The sequence below is a fragment of the Triticum aestivum genome, chromosome 7B, assembly GCF_018294505.1.
Source record: "Triticum aestivum cultivar Chinese Spring chromosome 7B, IWGSC CS RefSeq v2.1, whole genome shotgun sequence".
NCBI classification, from domain to species: domain Eukaryota; kingdom Viridiplantae; phylum Streptophyta; class Magnoliopsida; order Poales; family Poaceae; genus Triticum; species Triticum aestivum.
Genome location: NC_057813.1, coordinates 445,089,436 through 445,105,971, shown reverse-complemented (window position 1 = coordinate 445,105,971; position 16,536 = coordinate 445,089,436).

Sequence of the window (16,536 nt, the reverse complement as noted above, 5' to 3'; positions counted from 1 at the left end):
CGAGCACGAGGCTGCAGCTAAGCCCCCGAGTGAGAGGATCGCTCTTCACTCGGTAGGATTTTCACAACTTAGGCGAGTACTTGGACTGCAGCTAAGCCCCCGAGTGAGAGGGTCGCTCTTCACTCGGTAGGATTTTTATAACTTAGGCGAGCACGAGGCTGCAGCTAAGCCCCCGAGTGAAAGGCTGGCTTACCACTCGGTAGGATTTTGATAAACTTAGGCGAGTCCTTGGACTGCAGCTAAGCCCCCGAGTGGAAGGCTGGCTTACCACTCGGTAGGATTTTGATAAACTTAGGCGAAACGGATTCGCAGCTAAGCCTCCGAGTGAGAGTCTGGCTCACCACTCGATAGGATTTTTACAAACTTAGGCGAAACGGATTCGCGGCTAAGCCACCCACTGAGGGGGAGTTTTTATGTGGACAAAAATAAAAAGTGATGACACAATTATTTCTAAACCCATGAACTACAGAAGTACTTTATTGCAACTCATCCGAGTGATAAAACTTAAGTGTAAAATGGGCGGAGTAGCTCCGCGTTCCAAGCTCGGGGCTCGTCGATATTATGCTCGACGTTGTAAAGACGGTACGCCCCGTTGTGGAGAACCTTAGTGACGATGAAGGGGCCTTCCCAAGAAGGAGCAAGCTTGTGTGGTTTGTGCTGATCCACTCGGAGAACCAAATCCCCTTCCTGGAAGGCTCGACCTCTCACATTTCGGGCGTGGAAACGGCGTAGATCTTGTTGGTAGATGGTCGACCGGATCAGAGCCATCTCCCTTTCTTCCTCTAAAAGGTCGACTGCGTCCTGCCGCGCTTGTTCAGCTTCTGCTTCGTTGTAGATTTCGACTCGAGGAGCATTGTGGAGAAGATCACTCGGCAAGACTGCTTCGGCCCCATAGACCAAGAAGAATGGAGTTCTTCCGGTCGACCGATTGGGCGTGGTCCGCAGTCCCCAGAGTACAGATGGAAGTTCGTCGACCCAAGCTCCAGCCACGTGTTTGAGATCACGCATCAGTCGCGGCTTCAGTCCCTTGAGAATCAGTCCATTAGCTCGCTCTGCTTGTCCATTCGACTGCGGATGGGCGACTGATGCGTAGTCGACCCGTGTGCCCTGGGAGTTGCAGAAGGTTCTGAATTCCTCTGACTCAAAGTTTGACCCATTATCCGTAATGATGCTGTGCGGGACTCCATATCTGAATATTAGTTCCCTGATGAAGCTAACAGCAGTACCGGTGTCGAGGCTCTTGATTGGTTTAGCCTCGATCCACTTGGTGAACTTGTCGACTGCCACCAGTACATGCGTGAAGCCACTTCGTCCTGTTCTCAAAGGGCCGACCATGTCCAGCCCCCAGACCGCAAAAGGCCAGACGAGTGGGATGGTCTTCAAAGCTGACGCAGGTTTGTGCGACATATTCGAGTAGAACTGACATCCCTCGCACTTATCCACTATCTCCTTTGCCATCTCATTCGCCTTGGGCCAGTAAAATCCGGCTCGGTATGCTTTGGCCACGATGGTCCGGGAGGACGCATGATGACCACAGGTCCCCGAGTGAATATCATTGAGGATGAGTCGACCTTCTTCTGGTGTTATGCACTTCTGACCGACTCCAGTCGTGCTCTCTCTGTATAATTGTCCTTTGATGACGGTAAAGGCCTTAGATCGACGGACGATCTGTCGAGCCTCTTCCTCATCCTCCGGAAGCTCTTTCCTCAAGATATATGCGACATACGGAATCGTCCAGTCGGGAATGACTACCAAAACCTCCATGATCAAGTCGACCACCGCTGGGACTTCAACTTCAGTCGGATCTGTGGCACTCTTGGGCTGCGGAGTTTCTTCGGTGAAAGGATCTTCTTTGACTGACGGAGTATGTATATGCTCCAAGAACACGCCACTCGGAATGGCTTCTCTCTTGGAACCTATCTTTGCTAGATCATCAGCTGCTTGATTTTTCAGTCGGGGTATATGATGGAGCTCCAACCCCTCGAACTTTTTCTCCAGCTTCCTCACTGCACTGCAGTATCCAGTCATGGCTGGGCTTCTCACGTCCCACTCTTTCATCACCTGATTGACCACTAAATCCGAGTCGCCATAGACCATTAGGCGACGGACGCCGAGTGAAATGGCCATGCGCAACCCATATAAGAGGGCCTCATATTCTGCCTCATTGTTGGAGGAATCAAAGTGAATCTGGAGCACATATCTGAGCTTATCTCCTCTGGGGGAAACCAGGACAACCCCAGCACCGGAACCATTCAACATCTTAGAACCATCGAAAAACATGGTCCAATGCTCCGAGTGAACTTCAGTCGGCTGCTGCTGTTCGATCCACTCGGCGAGGAAATCTGCTATTGCCTGGGACTTAATGGCTTTCTTTGCCTCAAACTTGATATCAAGGGGAAGAAGTTCAATCGCCCATTTGGCCACTCGACCAGTTGCATCTCTGTTGTGCAAAATCTCTGATAGTGGAGCGTCGCTGACGACTGTGATTGAATGGTCAGAGAAATAATGAGCAACCTTCTTTGTGGTCATGTATATTCCATACACAAGCTTCTGATAATGAGGATATCTCTGCTTGGATGGAGTCAAGACTTCAGACAAATAATACACTGGGCGCTGAACTTTGAGAGCTTTTCCTTCTTCTTCCCGCTCGACCGTTAGCACAGTACTGACGACTTGTCCTGTGGCTGCGATGTAGAGCAACAGAGGCTCTTTGCTGATTGGAGCAGCAAGCACCGGCTGGGTGGAGAGCAGAGCTTTTAGCTCGGCAAACGCTGCATCAGCTTCCGGAGTCCACTCGAACTTGTCAGCCTTGTTCATCAGTCGGTAAAGAGGCAGTGCCTTTTCACCGAGTTGTGAGATGAATCGACTTAATGCGGCCAAGCATCCAGTAAGCTTCTGGACATCGTGCACTCGCACAGGGCGTTTCATTCGGAGAATAGTGCCAATCTTTTCTGGGTTGGCGTCGATTCCCCGTTCGGAAACGAGAAAACCGAGTAACTTGCCACCAGGAACTCCAAATGTGCACTTTGATGGATTGAGCTTGATATCATACCTTCTGAGGTTGGCAAATGTTTCGGCGAGGTCAGCGAGCAGGTCGGAACCTTTTCGTGATTTGACAACAATATCATCCATATAAGCTTCCACATTCCGACTGATTTGAGTGAGTAGACACTTCTGGATCATTCGCATAAATGTGGCTCCGGCATTCTTGAGGCCGAATGGCATGGTGATATAGCAGAAGCACCCGAATGGAGTGATGAAAGCTGTTTTTACTTCATCGGGCCCATACAGACGGATCTGGTGGTACCCGGAGTAAGCATCTAAAAAAGACAACCTCTCGCATCCCGCGGTCGAGTCAACAATTTGATCTATGCGAGGGAGAGGAAAGTGATCTTTCGGGCAGGCCCGGTTGATGTGCTTGAAATCAATGCACATTCGGAGCGACTTGTCCTTCTTAGGAACCATGACGACATTAGCGAGCCACTCGGAGTGGAATATCTCTCGGATAAATCCTGCCGCCAACAGTCGAGCCACTTCTTCACCGATGGCCTTTCTCTTCTGGACGGCAGACCGCCGAAGATGTTCTTTGACTGGCTTTGCAGACGAGTCGACTCTTAGGCGATGCTCAGCCAGTCCCCTGGGAACACCTGGCATGTCAGCGGGCTTCCATGCAAAAATGTCCCAGTTCTCACGGAGAAACTGGATGAGCGCTTCTTCCTATTTTGGGTCGAGTGTTGTGGAGATGCGGGTCGGAGCTGCTTCGGGGTCGGTCGGGTGAATGTGAACAGGCTTCGTCCCACCGGACGACTGGAATGCAGATTCTGTGGCGGGCTTCTTGGATCGCAGCAAGTCACTCGGATCCGCGTTTTGCTTGTATTCTTCGAACTCGACCGCTGTCACTTGGGAATCGGCAATTTTGGAGCCCTTCTGAAAGCACTCCTCTGCCTTTTTCCTATCACCGGTGACAGTGATCACACCTTTGGGACCGGGCATCTTCAATTTGAGGTACACGTAACATGGTCGAGCCATGAACCGTGCATAGGCTGGTCTCCCCAAAATGGCATGATATGCACTTTGAAAATCCACGACCTCAAACGTCAACTTTTCTTTGCGAAAATGCTTTGAATCGCCAAACACTATGTCCAAAGCTATCTGGCCGAGTGACTCGGCCTTCTTCCCTGGTATAACTCCATGGAAGCTCATGTGACTAGTGCTCAGTCGGGACATCGGAATGCCCATACCTTTCAACGTGTCTGCACATAACAGATTCAGCCCACTTCCACCATCCATCAGCACCTTTGTCAGTCGAGTGCCTTCGACAACTGGATCGACCACCAAAGCTTGCCTCCCAGGGGTGGCAATATGAGTCGGGTGATCAGATTGGTCGAATGTGATGGGTGTTTGAGACCACTTCAGATAATTTGCCTTTGCTGGGGCAACCATGTTAACCTCTCGGTTAATCACTTTCAGTCGACTTCTGCTTTCCACATCTGCGAAGATCATCAGAGTGGAGTTGATATGCGGATATCCTCCCTCACTGTCCTCTTTGTCTTCGGCCTTGTCCGGCTCCTTCTCCTTGTCCTTAGACTGTTTTCCCTGAAACTGCTGGATCAGGAGTCGACATTGGCGAGTGGTGTGCTTTGGGTAAATGATATTCCCCTCTTCATCTTTCTTCGTGTGGATGTGGCACGGCATATCCATCACGTCGTTCCCTTCTTTATCCTTCACCTTCTTGGGGTTCCAGGATCCTTTAGGTTTCCCCTTAGACTTTCCTTGAATCACGGCCAGAGCCTCTCCAGGAGCTGCCGGTTCAGCCTTCCGCTTCTGTTTCCGACTGGTGTTTCCTTTTTCCGACTGACTCGGCTTGTGCTTGCCGCTTCGGAGTCGGTCTTCTTCTTCGCCGTTGGCGTACTTGGTAGCAATCTCCATCATCCGACTCAAGGTCATGTCACCAGTTCGACCAAATTTCAAACTCAGTTCTCTGTTCTTGACACCATCTTTGAAGGCGCATACTGCCTGATGGTCAGAGACATTTTCCACAGTGTGGTGCAAAGTGATCCACCTCTGAATATACTCTCTGAGAGTCTCATTGGTTTTCTGCACGCAGACTTGCAACTCTGTCAATCCCGCTGGTCGCTTGCAAGTCCCTTCGAACGTTCTGACGAACACTCGGGACAGATCTTCCCAAGTGTAAATGCTGCTAGGAGGCAATTGAGTCAACCATGCCCTGGCAGAACCTTCCAACATGAGGGGCAAATGCTTCATGGCCACCTCGTCGTTCCCACCACCGATCTGAACTGCCACTCGGTAGTCTTCAAGCCAAGTTTCAGGCTTAGACTCACCAGTGAACTTGCTGACTCCTGTTGCCAACCTGAAATTGGGGGGAATAACTGCGGCTCTGATAGCTCTGCTGAAACATTCAGGACCAGAAACATGTACTCGACTGCTCGTGGGCACATCTCTGTCGAGTGCGCCTCGATGGGCTCTGTTCCGGTCGACCAACCCTTGCACGATAATGGATCGCGCGTCGAAGCCTGGCTCTCTGGGGTCAACTGGAACCCTACGCCCTGTACTGTACTGACGCCTATCATCTGGCTGCCGAGGAGCGTAAGACCCACCCCTCGGAGGGGAATAGGGCACTCGACGCCTATCATCTCGGTCGAGTCTGTCGCCATATTGATCTCGCCGATTCTCACGCCCTTCGCACCGCGGAGGCGATCTGGGGCTGTGAGCTGACTGAACCGTATTCACAGTGACAGATCGACTGTGAATTCTGTTGCACGACTGAGACACGGCTGAATTCTGATCTCCTGCTGCCCGGAGCAGATCCCTGATCTGCAGCAAACCTCTGCCAGCCTCTGACTGCGAAGGCTGAATGGACTCTGCTATACGGGTCGCAGCTGCTAAATTCTGAATTGGGGTTCGATATACCTGAGTCGGCGGGAAGACTTGACGTCGACTGGTGTCGGGAACTCGTTGCCGCGCGCGCTCGTCGAGTGCTCGCTGAAGGTTCTCCAGTCGAGTGCGCTCGGCCAAATTGGCCAGACGCGCCTCCTCCAAGGCACGAGCCTCGGGGGTTTCTCCTGCGATGGGAATACGCAGGGGATCCTCGTTCCTGCGGCGAAGCTCTTCTCTTTGCAGAGAGTCGAGTGGCTCGGGCTGGTATTCTTCGTAGCCTCGTGCAGGGTCGCCGCCGTCGCCTGCTCCACCACCACGGGCGAAGCCAGGAGGACTGTGGGGCCCGTCGACCATCAAGATTTCCGCCGCTGGATCACTGCTTCCGCACTCGGATGCAGTCTCTCCGGATCCAGTCGACTGATCGAACAAGCCGTAGAGAGATTCGTTGGGCTCGATTGCCGCAACTTGTGTAGTGGCCGACTGGCGAGCCACCGCGTGACTCACCCATCGCTGAAGCCTCGACCGGCCTGAGCGCTTGCGCTGGCGGGAGACCGGGAGGGTGGAAGATGGAGGAGCCGACCGATACTGGGTCGATGGTTGCCGCAGCAGAACGCCGCGGACACATGCGCGAAAATGCGTCGCACCGCGGACGGGGAGCGCATCTACGTCGAGTGGAGCCTCCTGGAGCCATGCGGAGTCGTCGGCGATGAAGGTGAGAGCGCCGAGACGGATCTCTTGACCCTCGACCAAAATTCCAGCAGACACCATGATGAAAGTACTCGGAAGAATCGCAACTTCTCCACAAAATCGCTAAAACACCTGCCCCATGGTGGGCGCCAACTGTCGTGGTTCTAAGCCTGACAGTAGAGTGGGGGTAGGTATGGAGAGGCAAGGTCCTAGCTATGGAGAGGTTGTAAGCACGAAGGATGTACGAGTTCAGGCCCTTCTCGGAAGAAGTAACAGCCCTACGTCTCGGAGCCCGGAGGCGGTCGAGTGGATTATGAATGTACGGATTACAAGGTGCCGAACCCTTCTGCCTGTGGAGGGGGGTGGCTTATATAGAGTGCGCCAGGACCCCAGCCAGCCCACGTAGGAGAGGGTTTAAGGTGAGTTAAGTCTGGGGCGTTACTGGTAACGCCCCACATAAAGTGCCTTTACTATCATAAAGTCTACTTAATTACAGGCCGTTGCGGTGCAGAGTGCCTCTTGACCTCCTGGTGGTCGAGTGAGTCTTCATGGTCGAGTCCTTCAGGTCAGTCGAGTGAGTCCTCGTTGGTCGACTGGAAGGCGACCTCTTCTAGGGATGTCCTAGGGTAAGTTACTTGGAACAGGTCCATGACCCTACCCTAGGTACATAACCCCATCAGACTTATGGAGAAGCCTGCGTTTACAAGAAAGTGAGTGGGAGCTCTGTGGCATTTCTCATATTATATGTAGATGACATACTCTTGATGGGAAATGATATAGAACTTTTGGACAACATTAAGGCCTACTTGAATAAGTGTTTTTCAATGAAGGGCCTTGGAGAAGCTGCTTATATATTAGGCATCAAGATCTATAGAGATAGATCGAGACGCCTCATAGGTCTTTCACAAAGCACATACCTTGATAAGATTTTGAAGAAGTTCAAAATGGATCAGTCCAAGAAGGGGTTCTTGCCTGTATTGCAAGGTGTGAGATTGAGCTCGGCTCAATGCCCGACCACGGCAAAAGATAAAGAAGAGATGAGTGTCATCCCCTATGCTTCAGCCATAGGATCTATTATGTATGCCATGCTGTGTACCAGACCTGATGTAAACCTTGCCGTGAGTTTGGTAGGAAGGTACCAAAGTAATCCCGGCAAGGAACACTGGACAGCGGTCAAGAATATCCTGAAGTACCTGAAAAGGACAAAGGACATGTTTCTCGTTTATGGAGATGATGAAGAGCTCTTCGTAAAGGGTTACGTCGACGCTAGCTTCGACACAGATCTGGATGACTCTAAGTCACAAACCGGATACATGTATATGTTGAATGGTGGAGCAGTGAGCTGGTGCAGCTGCAAGCAGAGCGTCATGGCGGGATCTACATGTGAAGCGGAGTACATGGCAACTTCGGAGGCAGCGCGTGAAGCAATTTGGGTGAAGGAGTTCATCACCGACCTAGGAGTCATACCCAATGCGTCGGGGCCGATCAAACTCTTCTGTGACAACACTGGAGCTATTGCCCTTGCCAAGGAGCCTAGGTTTCACAAGAAGACCAGGCACATCAAGCATCGCTTCAACTCCATCCGTGAAAATGTTCAAGATGGAGACACAGATATTTGCAAAGTACATATGGATCTGAATGTCGCAGATCCGTTGACTAAACCTCTCTCGCGAGCAAAACATGATCAACACCAGAACTCTATGGGTGTTCGATTCATCACAATGTAACTAGATTATTGACTCTAGTGCAAGTGGGAGACTGTTGGAAATATGCCCTAGAGGCAATAACAAAAGTATTATTATTATATTTCCTTGTTCATGATAATTGTCTTTATTCATGCTATAACTGTATTATCCGGAAATCGTAATACACGTGTGAATACATAGACCATAATATGTCCCTAGTAAGCCTCTAGTTGACTAGCTCGTTGATCAACAGATAGTCATGGTTTCCTGGCTATGGACATTAGATGTCGTTGATAACGGGATCACATCATTAGGAGAATGATGTGATGGACAAGACCCAATCCTAAGCATAGCACAAGATCGTGTAGTTCGTTTGCTAGAGGTTTTCCAATGTCAAGTATCCTTTCCTTAGACCATGAGATCGTGTAACTCCCGGATACCGTAGGAGTGCTTTGGGTGTACCAAACATCACAACGTAACTGGGTGACTATAAACGTGCACTACAGGTATCTTCGAAAGTGTCTGTTGGGTTGACGCAGATCGAGACTGGGATTTGTCACTCCGTATGACGGAGAGGTATCTCTGGGCCCACTCGGTAATGCATCATCATAATGAGCTCAAAGTGACCAAGTGTTTGGTCACGGGATCATGCATTACGGTATGAGTAAAGTGACTTGCTGGTAATGAGACTGAACAAGGTATTGGGATACCGACGATCGCGTCTCGGGCAAGTAACGTACCGATTGACAAAGGGAATTGTATACGGGGTTGTTTAAATCCTCGACATCGTGGTTCATCCGATGAGATCATCGAGGAGCATGTGGGAGCCAACATGGGTATCCAGATCCCGCTGTTGGTTATTGCCCGAGAGCCGTCTCGGTCATGTCTACGTGTCTCCCGAACCCGTAGGGTCTACACACTTAAGGCTCGGTGACGCTAGGGTTATTAGGAAGACTTGTATGTGATTACCGAATGTTGTTCGGAGTCCCGGATGAGATCCCGGACGTCACGAGGAGTTCCGGAATGGTCTGGAGGTGAAGATTTATATATGGGAAGTTGTCATGCGGATACCAGAAAGTTTCGGGGGGCATATCGGTATTGTACCGGGGCCACCGGAGAGGTTCCGGGGGTCCACCGGGAGGGGCCACCCCTCTCGGAGGGCCTCATGGGCCGCAAGGGGCAGGGAACCAGCCCCTGGAGGGCTGGGCGCCCCCCTTGGGCCCATGCGCCTAGGGTTGGGGGGGAAACCCTAGTGGGGGCGCCCCCCCCCCCTTTGCTTGGGGGGCAAGCCCCCTCCCTAGCCGCCGCCCCCTCCTCTAGATCTCATCTAGAGGGGCCGGCCCCCCTTGCCCTTTCCCCTATAAATAGAGGGGTGAGGGGAGAGCTGCTGGACACAACCAAGGCGCAGCCCCTCCCCTCCCCAACACCTCTCCTCCTCCGTCACGAGCTTGGCGAAGCCCTGTCGGAGTACTGCTGCTCCACCACCACCACGCCGTCGTGCTGCTGCTGGAGCCATCTTCCTCAACCTCTCCTTCCCCCTTGCTGGATCAAGACGGAGGAGACGTCGTCCGTTCCGTACGTGTGTTGAACACGGAGGTACTGTCCGTTCGGCACTTGGTCATCGGTGATCTGAATCACGGCGAGTACGACTCCATCATCACCGTTCCCTTGAACGCTTCCGCACGCGATCTACAAGTGGTATGTAGATGCAATCTCACTCCCTTGACTCGTTGCTTAGATGAACTCATAGATGGATCTTGGTGAAACCGTAGGAAATTTTTTAATTTTCTGCAACGTTCCCCAACAGTGGCATCATGAGCTAGGTCTATGCGTAGTTCTCTATTGCACGAGTAGAACACAATTTTGTTGTGGGCGTAGATCTTGTCAACTTGCTTGCCACTACTAGTCTTTTCTTGCTTCAGCGGTATTGTGGGATGAAGCGGCCCGGACCGACCTTAAATGTACGCTTACGTGAGACATGTTCCATCGACTGACATGCACTAGTTGCATAAGGTGGCTAGCGGGTGTCTGTCTCTCCCACTTTAGTTGGAGCGGATTCGATGAAAAGGGTCCTTATGAAGGGTAAATAGAAGTTGACAAAATCACGTTGTGGTTATTCGTAGGTAAGAAAACGTTCTTGCTAGAACCCAATTGCAGCCACGTAAAAGATGCAACAACAATTAGAGGACGTCTAACTTGTTTTTGCAGCAATTGTCATGTGATGTGATATGACCAGAAGTTGTGATGAATGATGAATGATATATTGTGGTGTATGAGATCATGTTCTTGTAATAGGAATCACGACTTGCATGTTGATGAGTATGACAACCGGCAGGAGCCATAGGAGTTGTCTTTATTTTTGTATGACCTGCGTGTCATTGAAGAACGCCATGTAAATTACTTTACTTTATTGCTAAACGCGTTAGCCATAGAAGTAGAAGTAGTCGTTGGCGTGGCAACTTCATGAAGACACGATGATGGAGATCATGATGATGGAGATCATGATGATGGAGATCATGGTGTCATGCCGGTGAGAAGATGATCATGGAGCCCCGAAGATGGAGATTAAAGGAGCTATATGATATTGGCCATATCATGTCACTACTATATAATTGCATGTGATGTTTATTATGTTTATGCATCTTGTTTACTTAGAACGACGGTAGTAAATAAGATGATCTCTTACAACAATTTCAAGAAGTGTTCTCCCCTAACTGCGCACCGTTGCTAAAGTTCGTCGTTTCGAAGCACCACGTGATGATCGGGTGTGATAGATTCTTACGTTCACATACAACGGGTGTAAGACAGATTTACACATGCAAAACACTTAGGGTTAACTTGACGAGCCTAGCATGTACAGACATGGCCTCGGAACACAGAGACCAAAAGGTCGAACACGAGTCGTATAGAAGATACGATCAACATGGAGATGTTCACCGACGATGACTAGTCCGTCTCACGTGATGATCGGACACGGCCTAGTCGACTCGGATCGTGTAAACACTTAGATGACTAGAGGGATGTCTAATCTTAGTGGAGTTCATTGTAATAATTTGATTAGATGAACTTAATTATCATGAACTTAGTCTAAAACCTTTGCAAATATGTCTTGTAGATCAAATGGCCAACGCTCATGTCAACATGAACTTCAACGTGTTCCTAGAGAAAACCAAGCTGAAAGATGATGGCAGCAACTATACGGACTGGGTCCGGAACCTGAGGATCATCCTCATAGCTGCCAGGAAACAATATGTCCTAGAAGGACCGCTAGGTGATGCACCCGTCCCAGAGAACCAAGACGTTATGAACGCTTGGCAGTCTCGCGCTGATGATTGCTCCCTCGTTCAGTGCGGCATGCTTTACAGCTTAGAACCGGGGGTCCAAAAGCGTTTTGAGCAACACGGAGCATATGAGATGTTTGAGGAGCTGAAACTAGTTTTCCAAGCTCATGCCCGGGTCAAGAGATATGAAGTCTCCGACAAGTTCTATAGTTGTAAGATGGAGGAAAACAGTTCTGTCAGTGAGCACATACTCAAAATGTCTGGGTTGCACAACCGCCTGTCCCAGCTGGACATTAACCTCCCGGACGAGGCGGTCATTGACAGAATCCTTCAGTCGCTCCCACCAAGCTACAAAAGCTTTGTGATGAACTACAATATGCAGGGGATGGTGAAGACCATTCCTGAAGTATTTTCAATGTTGAAGTCAGCAGAGGTTGAAATCAAGAAAGAACATCAACGGTTGATGGTCAATAAGACCACTAAGTTCAAGAAGGGCAAGGGCAAGAAGAACTTCAAGAAGGATGACAAGGATGTTCCCGCGCCCGGTAAGCCAGTTACCGGGAAGAAGTCAAAGAATGGACCCAAGCCTGAGACTGAGTGCTTTTATTGCAAGGGGAAGGGTCACTGGAAGCGGAACTGCCCCAAATACTTAGCGGATAACAAGGCCGGCAACACTAAAGGTATATTTGATATACATGTAATTGATGTGTACCTTACCAGTACTCGTAGTAACTCCTGGGTATTTGATACCGGTGCCGTTGCTCACATTTGTAACTCACAGCAGGAGCTGCGGAATAAGCGGAGACTGGCGAAGGACGAGGTGACGATGCGCGTCGGGAATGGTTCCAAGGTCGATGTGATCGCCGTCGGCACGCTACCTCTACATTTACCTACGGGATTAGTTTTAAACCTTAATAATTGTTATTTGGTGCCAAGTTTGAGCATGAACATTGTATCTGGATCTCGTTTGATACGAGATGGCTACTCATTTAAATTCGAGAATAATGGTTGTTCTATTTATATGAGAGATGTGTTTTATGGTCATGCCCCGATGGTCAATGGTTTATTCTTAATGAATCTCGAGCGTAACATTACACATATTCATAGTGTTAGTACCAAAAGATGTAAAGTTGATAACGATAGTCCCACATACTTGTGGCACTGCCGCCTTGGTCACATTGGTGTCAAGCGCATGAAGAAGCTCCATGCTGATGGACTTTTGGAGTCTCTCGATTATGAATCATTTGACACATGCGAACCATGCCTCATGGGCAACATGACCAAGACTCCGTTCTCCGGAACAATGGAGCGAGTAACCAACTTGTTGGAAATCATACATACCGATGTGTGCGGTCCAATGAGCGTTGAGGCTCGCGGAGGATATCGTTATGTTCTTACTCTCACTGATGACTTGAGTAGATATGGGTATGTCTACTTAATGAAACACAAGTCTGAGACCTTTGAAAAGTTCAAGGAATTTCAGAATGAGGTAGAGAATCAACGTGACCGAAAGATAAAATTCCTACGATCAGATCGTGGAGGAGAATACTTAAGTCACGAATTTGGTACACACTTAAGGAAATGTGGAATCGTTTCACAACTTACGCCGCCTGGAACACCTCAGCATAACGGTGTGTCCGAACGTCGTAATCGCACTCTATTGGATATGGTGCAGTCTATGATGTCTCTTACCGATTTACCGCTATCATTTTGGGGATACGCTCTAGAGACAGCTACATTCACTTTAAATAGGGCACCGTCTAAATCCGTTGAGACGACACCGTATGAATTATGGTTTGGGAAGAAACCTAAGCTGTCGTTTCTAAAAGTTTGGGGATGCGATGCTTATGTCAAGAAACTTCAACCTGAAAAGCTCGAACCCAAGTCGGAAAAATGCGTCTTCATAGGACACCCTAAGGAAACCATTGGGTATACCTTCTACTTAAGATCCGAGGGCAAGATCTTTGTTGCCAAGAACGGATCCTTTCTGGAAAAAGAGTTTCTCTCGAAAGGATTAAGTGGGAGGAAAGTAGAGCTTGATGAAGTACTGCCTCTTGAAACAGGCAGTAGTGCAACTCAGGAAGATGTTCCTGTGGTGCCTGCACCGACAAGAGAGGAGGTTAATGATGATGATCAAGATACTTCAGATCAAGCTCCTACTGAACTTTGAAGGTCCACTAGGACACATTCCGCACCAGAGTGGTACGACAACCCTGTCTTAGAAATCATGTTGTTAGACAACGGTGAACCTTCGAACTATGAAGAAGCGATGGCGGGCCCAGATTCCAACAAATGGCTTGAAGCCATGAACTCCGAAATAGAATCCATGTATGAACTCCGAGATAGAATCCATGTATGATCGGCGAGCGATAGAAAACAAATGGATCTTTAAGAAGAAGACGGACGCGGATGGTAATGTTACCATCTATAAAGCTCGACTTGCCGCTAAGGGTTATCGACAAGTTCAAGGGGTTGACTACGATGAGACATTCTCTCCCGTAGCGAAGCTGAAGTCCGTCCGAATAATGTTAGCAATTGCCGCATACTATGATTATGAGATATGGCAGATGGACGTCAAAACGGCATTCCTTAACGGACATCTTAAGGAAGAGTTGTATATGATGCAGCCGGAAGGTTTTGTCGACCCTAAGAATGCTAATAAAGTATGCAAGCTCCAGCGATCCATTTATGGGCTGGTGCAAGCATCTCGGAGTTGGAACATTCGCTTTGATGAGATGATCAAAGCGTTTGGGTTTATGCAGACTTATGGAGAAGCCTGCGTTTACAAGAAAGTGAGTGGGAGCTCTGTGGCATTTCTCATATTATATGTAGATGACATACTCTTGATGGGAAATGATATAGAACTTTTGGACAACATTAAGGCCTACTTGAATAAGTGTTTTTCAATGAAGGGCCTTGGAGAAGCTGCTTATATATTAGGCATCAAGATCTATAGAGATAGATCGAGACGCCTCATAGGTCTTTCACAAAGCACATACCTTGATAAGATTTTGAAAGAAGTTCAAAATGGATCAGTCCAAGAAGGGGTTCTTGCCTGTATTGCAAGGTGTGAGATTGAGCTCGGCTCAATGCCCGACCACGGCAAAAGATAAAGAAGAGATGAGTGTCATCCCCTATGCTTCAGCCATAGGATCTATTATGTATGCCATGCTGTGTACCAGACCTGATGTAAACCTTGCCGTGAGTTTGGTAGGAAGGTACCAAAGTAATCCCGGCAAGGAACACTGGACAGCGGTCAAGAATATCCTGAAGTACCTGAAAAGGACAAAGGACATGTTTCTCGTTTATGGAGATGATGAAGAGCTCGTCGTAAAGGGTTACGTCGACGCTAGCTTCGACACAGATCTGGATGACTCTAAGTCACAAACTGGATACATGTATATGTTGAATGGTGGAGCAGTGAGCTGGTGCAGCTGCAAGCAGAGCGTCGTGGCGGGATCTACATGTGAAGCGGAGTACATGGCAACTTCGGAGGCAGCGCATGAAGCAATTTGGGTGAACGGGTTCATCACCGACCTAGGAGTCATACCCAATGCGTCGGGGCCGATCAAACTCTTCTGTGACAACACTGGAGCTATTGCCCTTGCCAAGGAGCCCAGGTTTCACAAGAAGACCAGGCACATCAAGCATCGCTTCAACTCCATCCGTGAAAATGTTCAAGATGGAGACACAGATATTTGCAAAGTACATATGGATCTGAATGTCGCAGATCCGTTGACTAAACCTCTCTCGCGAGCAAAACATGATCAACACTAGAACTCTATGGGTGTTCGATTCATCGCAATGTAACTAGATTATTGACTCTAGTGCAAGTGGGAGACTGTTGGAAATATGCCCTAGAGGCAATAACAAAAGTATTATTATTATATTTCCTTGTTCATGATAATTGTCTTTATTCATGCTATAACTGTATTATCCGGAAATCGTAATACACGTGTGAATACATAGACCATAATATGTCCCTAGTAAGCCTCTAGTTGACTAGCTCGTTGATCAACAGATAGTCATGGTTTCCTGGCTATGGACATTAGATGTCGTTGATAACGGGATCACATCATTAGGAGAATGATGTGATGGACAAGACCCAATCCTAAGCATAGCACAAGATCGTGTAGTTCGTTTGCTAGAGCTTTTCCAATGTCAAGTATCCTTTCCTTAGACCATGAGATCGTGTAACTCCCGGATACCGTAGGAGTGCTTTGGGTGTACCAAACATCACAACGTAACTGGGTGACTATAAAGGTGCACTACAGGTATCTCTGAAAGTGTCTGTTGGGTTGACGCAGATCGAGACTGGGATTTGTCACTCCGTATGACGGAGAGGTATCTCTGGGCCCACTCGGTAATGCATCATCATAATGACCTCAAAGTGACCAAGTTTTTGGTCACGGGATCATGCATTACGGTACGAGTAAAGTGACTTGCCGGTAACGAGACTGCGTGAGGTATTGGGATACCGACGATCGAGTCTCGGGCAAGTAACGTACCGATTGACAAAGGGAATTGTATACGGGGTTGTTTAAATCCTCGACATCGTGGTTCATCCGATGAGATCATCGAGGAGCATGTGGGAGCCAACATGGGTATCCAGATCCCGCTGTTGGTTATTGCCCGAGAGCCGTCTCGGTCATGTCTACGTGTCTCCCGAACCCGTAGGGTCTACACACTTAAGGTTCGGTGATGCTAGGGTTATTAGGAAGACTTTTATGTGATTACCGAATGTTGTTCGGAGTCCCGGATGAGATCCCGGACGTCACGAGGAGTTTCGGAATGGTCCGGAGGTGAAGATTTATATATGGGAAGTTGTCATGCGGATACCGGAAAGTTTCGGGGAGCATATCGGTATTGTACCGGGGCCACCGGAGAGGTTCCGGGGGTCCACCGGGAGGGGCCACCCCTCTCGGAGGGCCTCATGGGCCGCAAGGGGTAGGGAACCAGCCCTGGAGGGCTGGGCACCCCCCTTG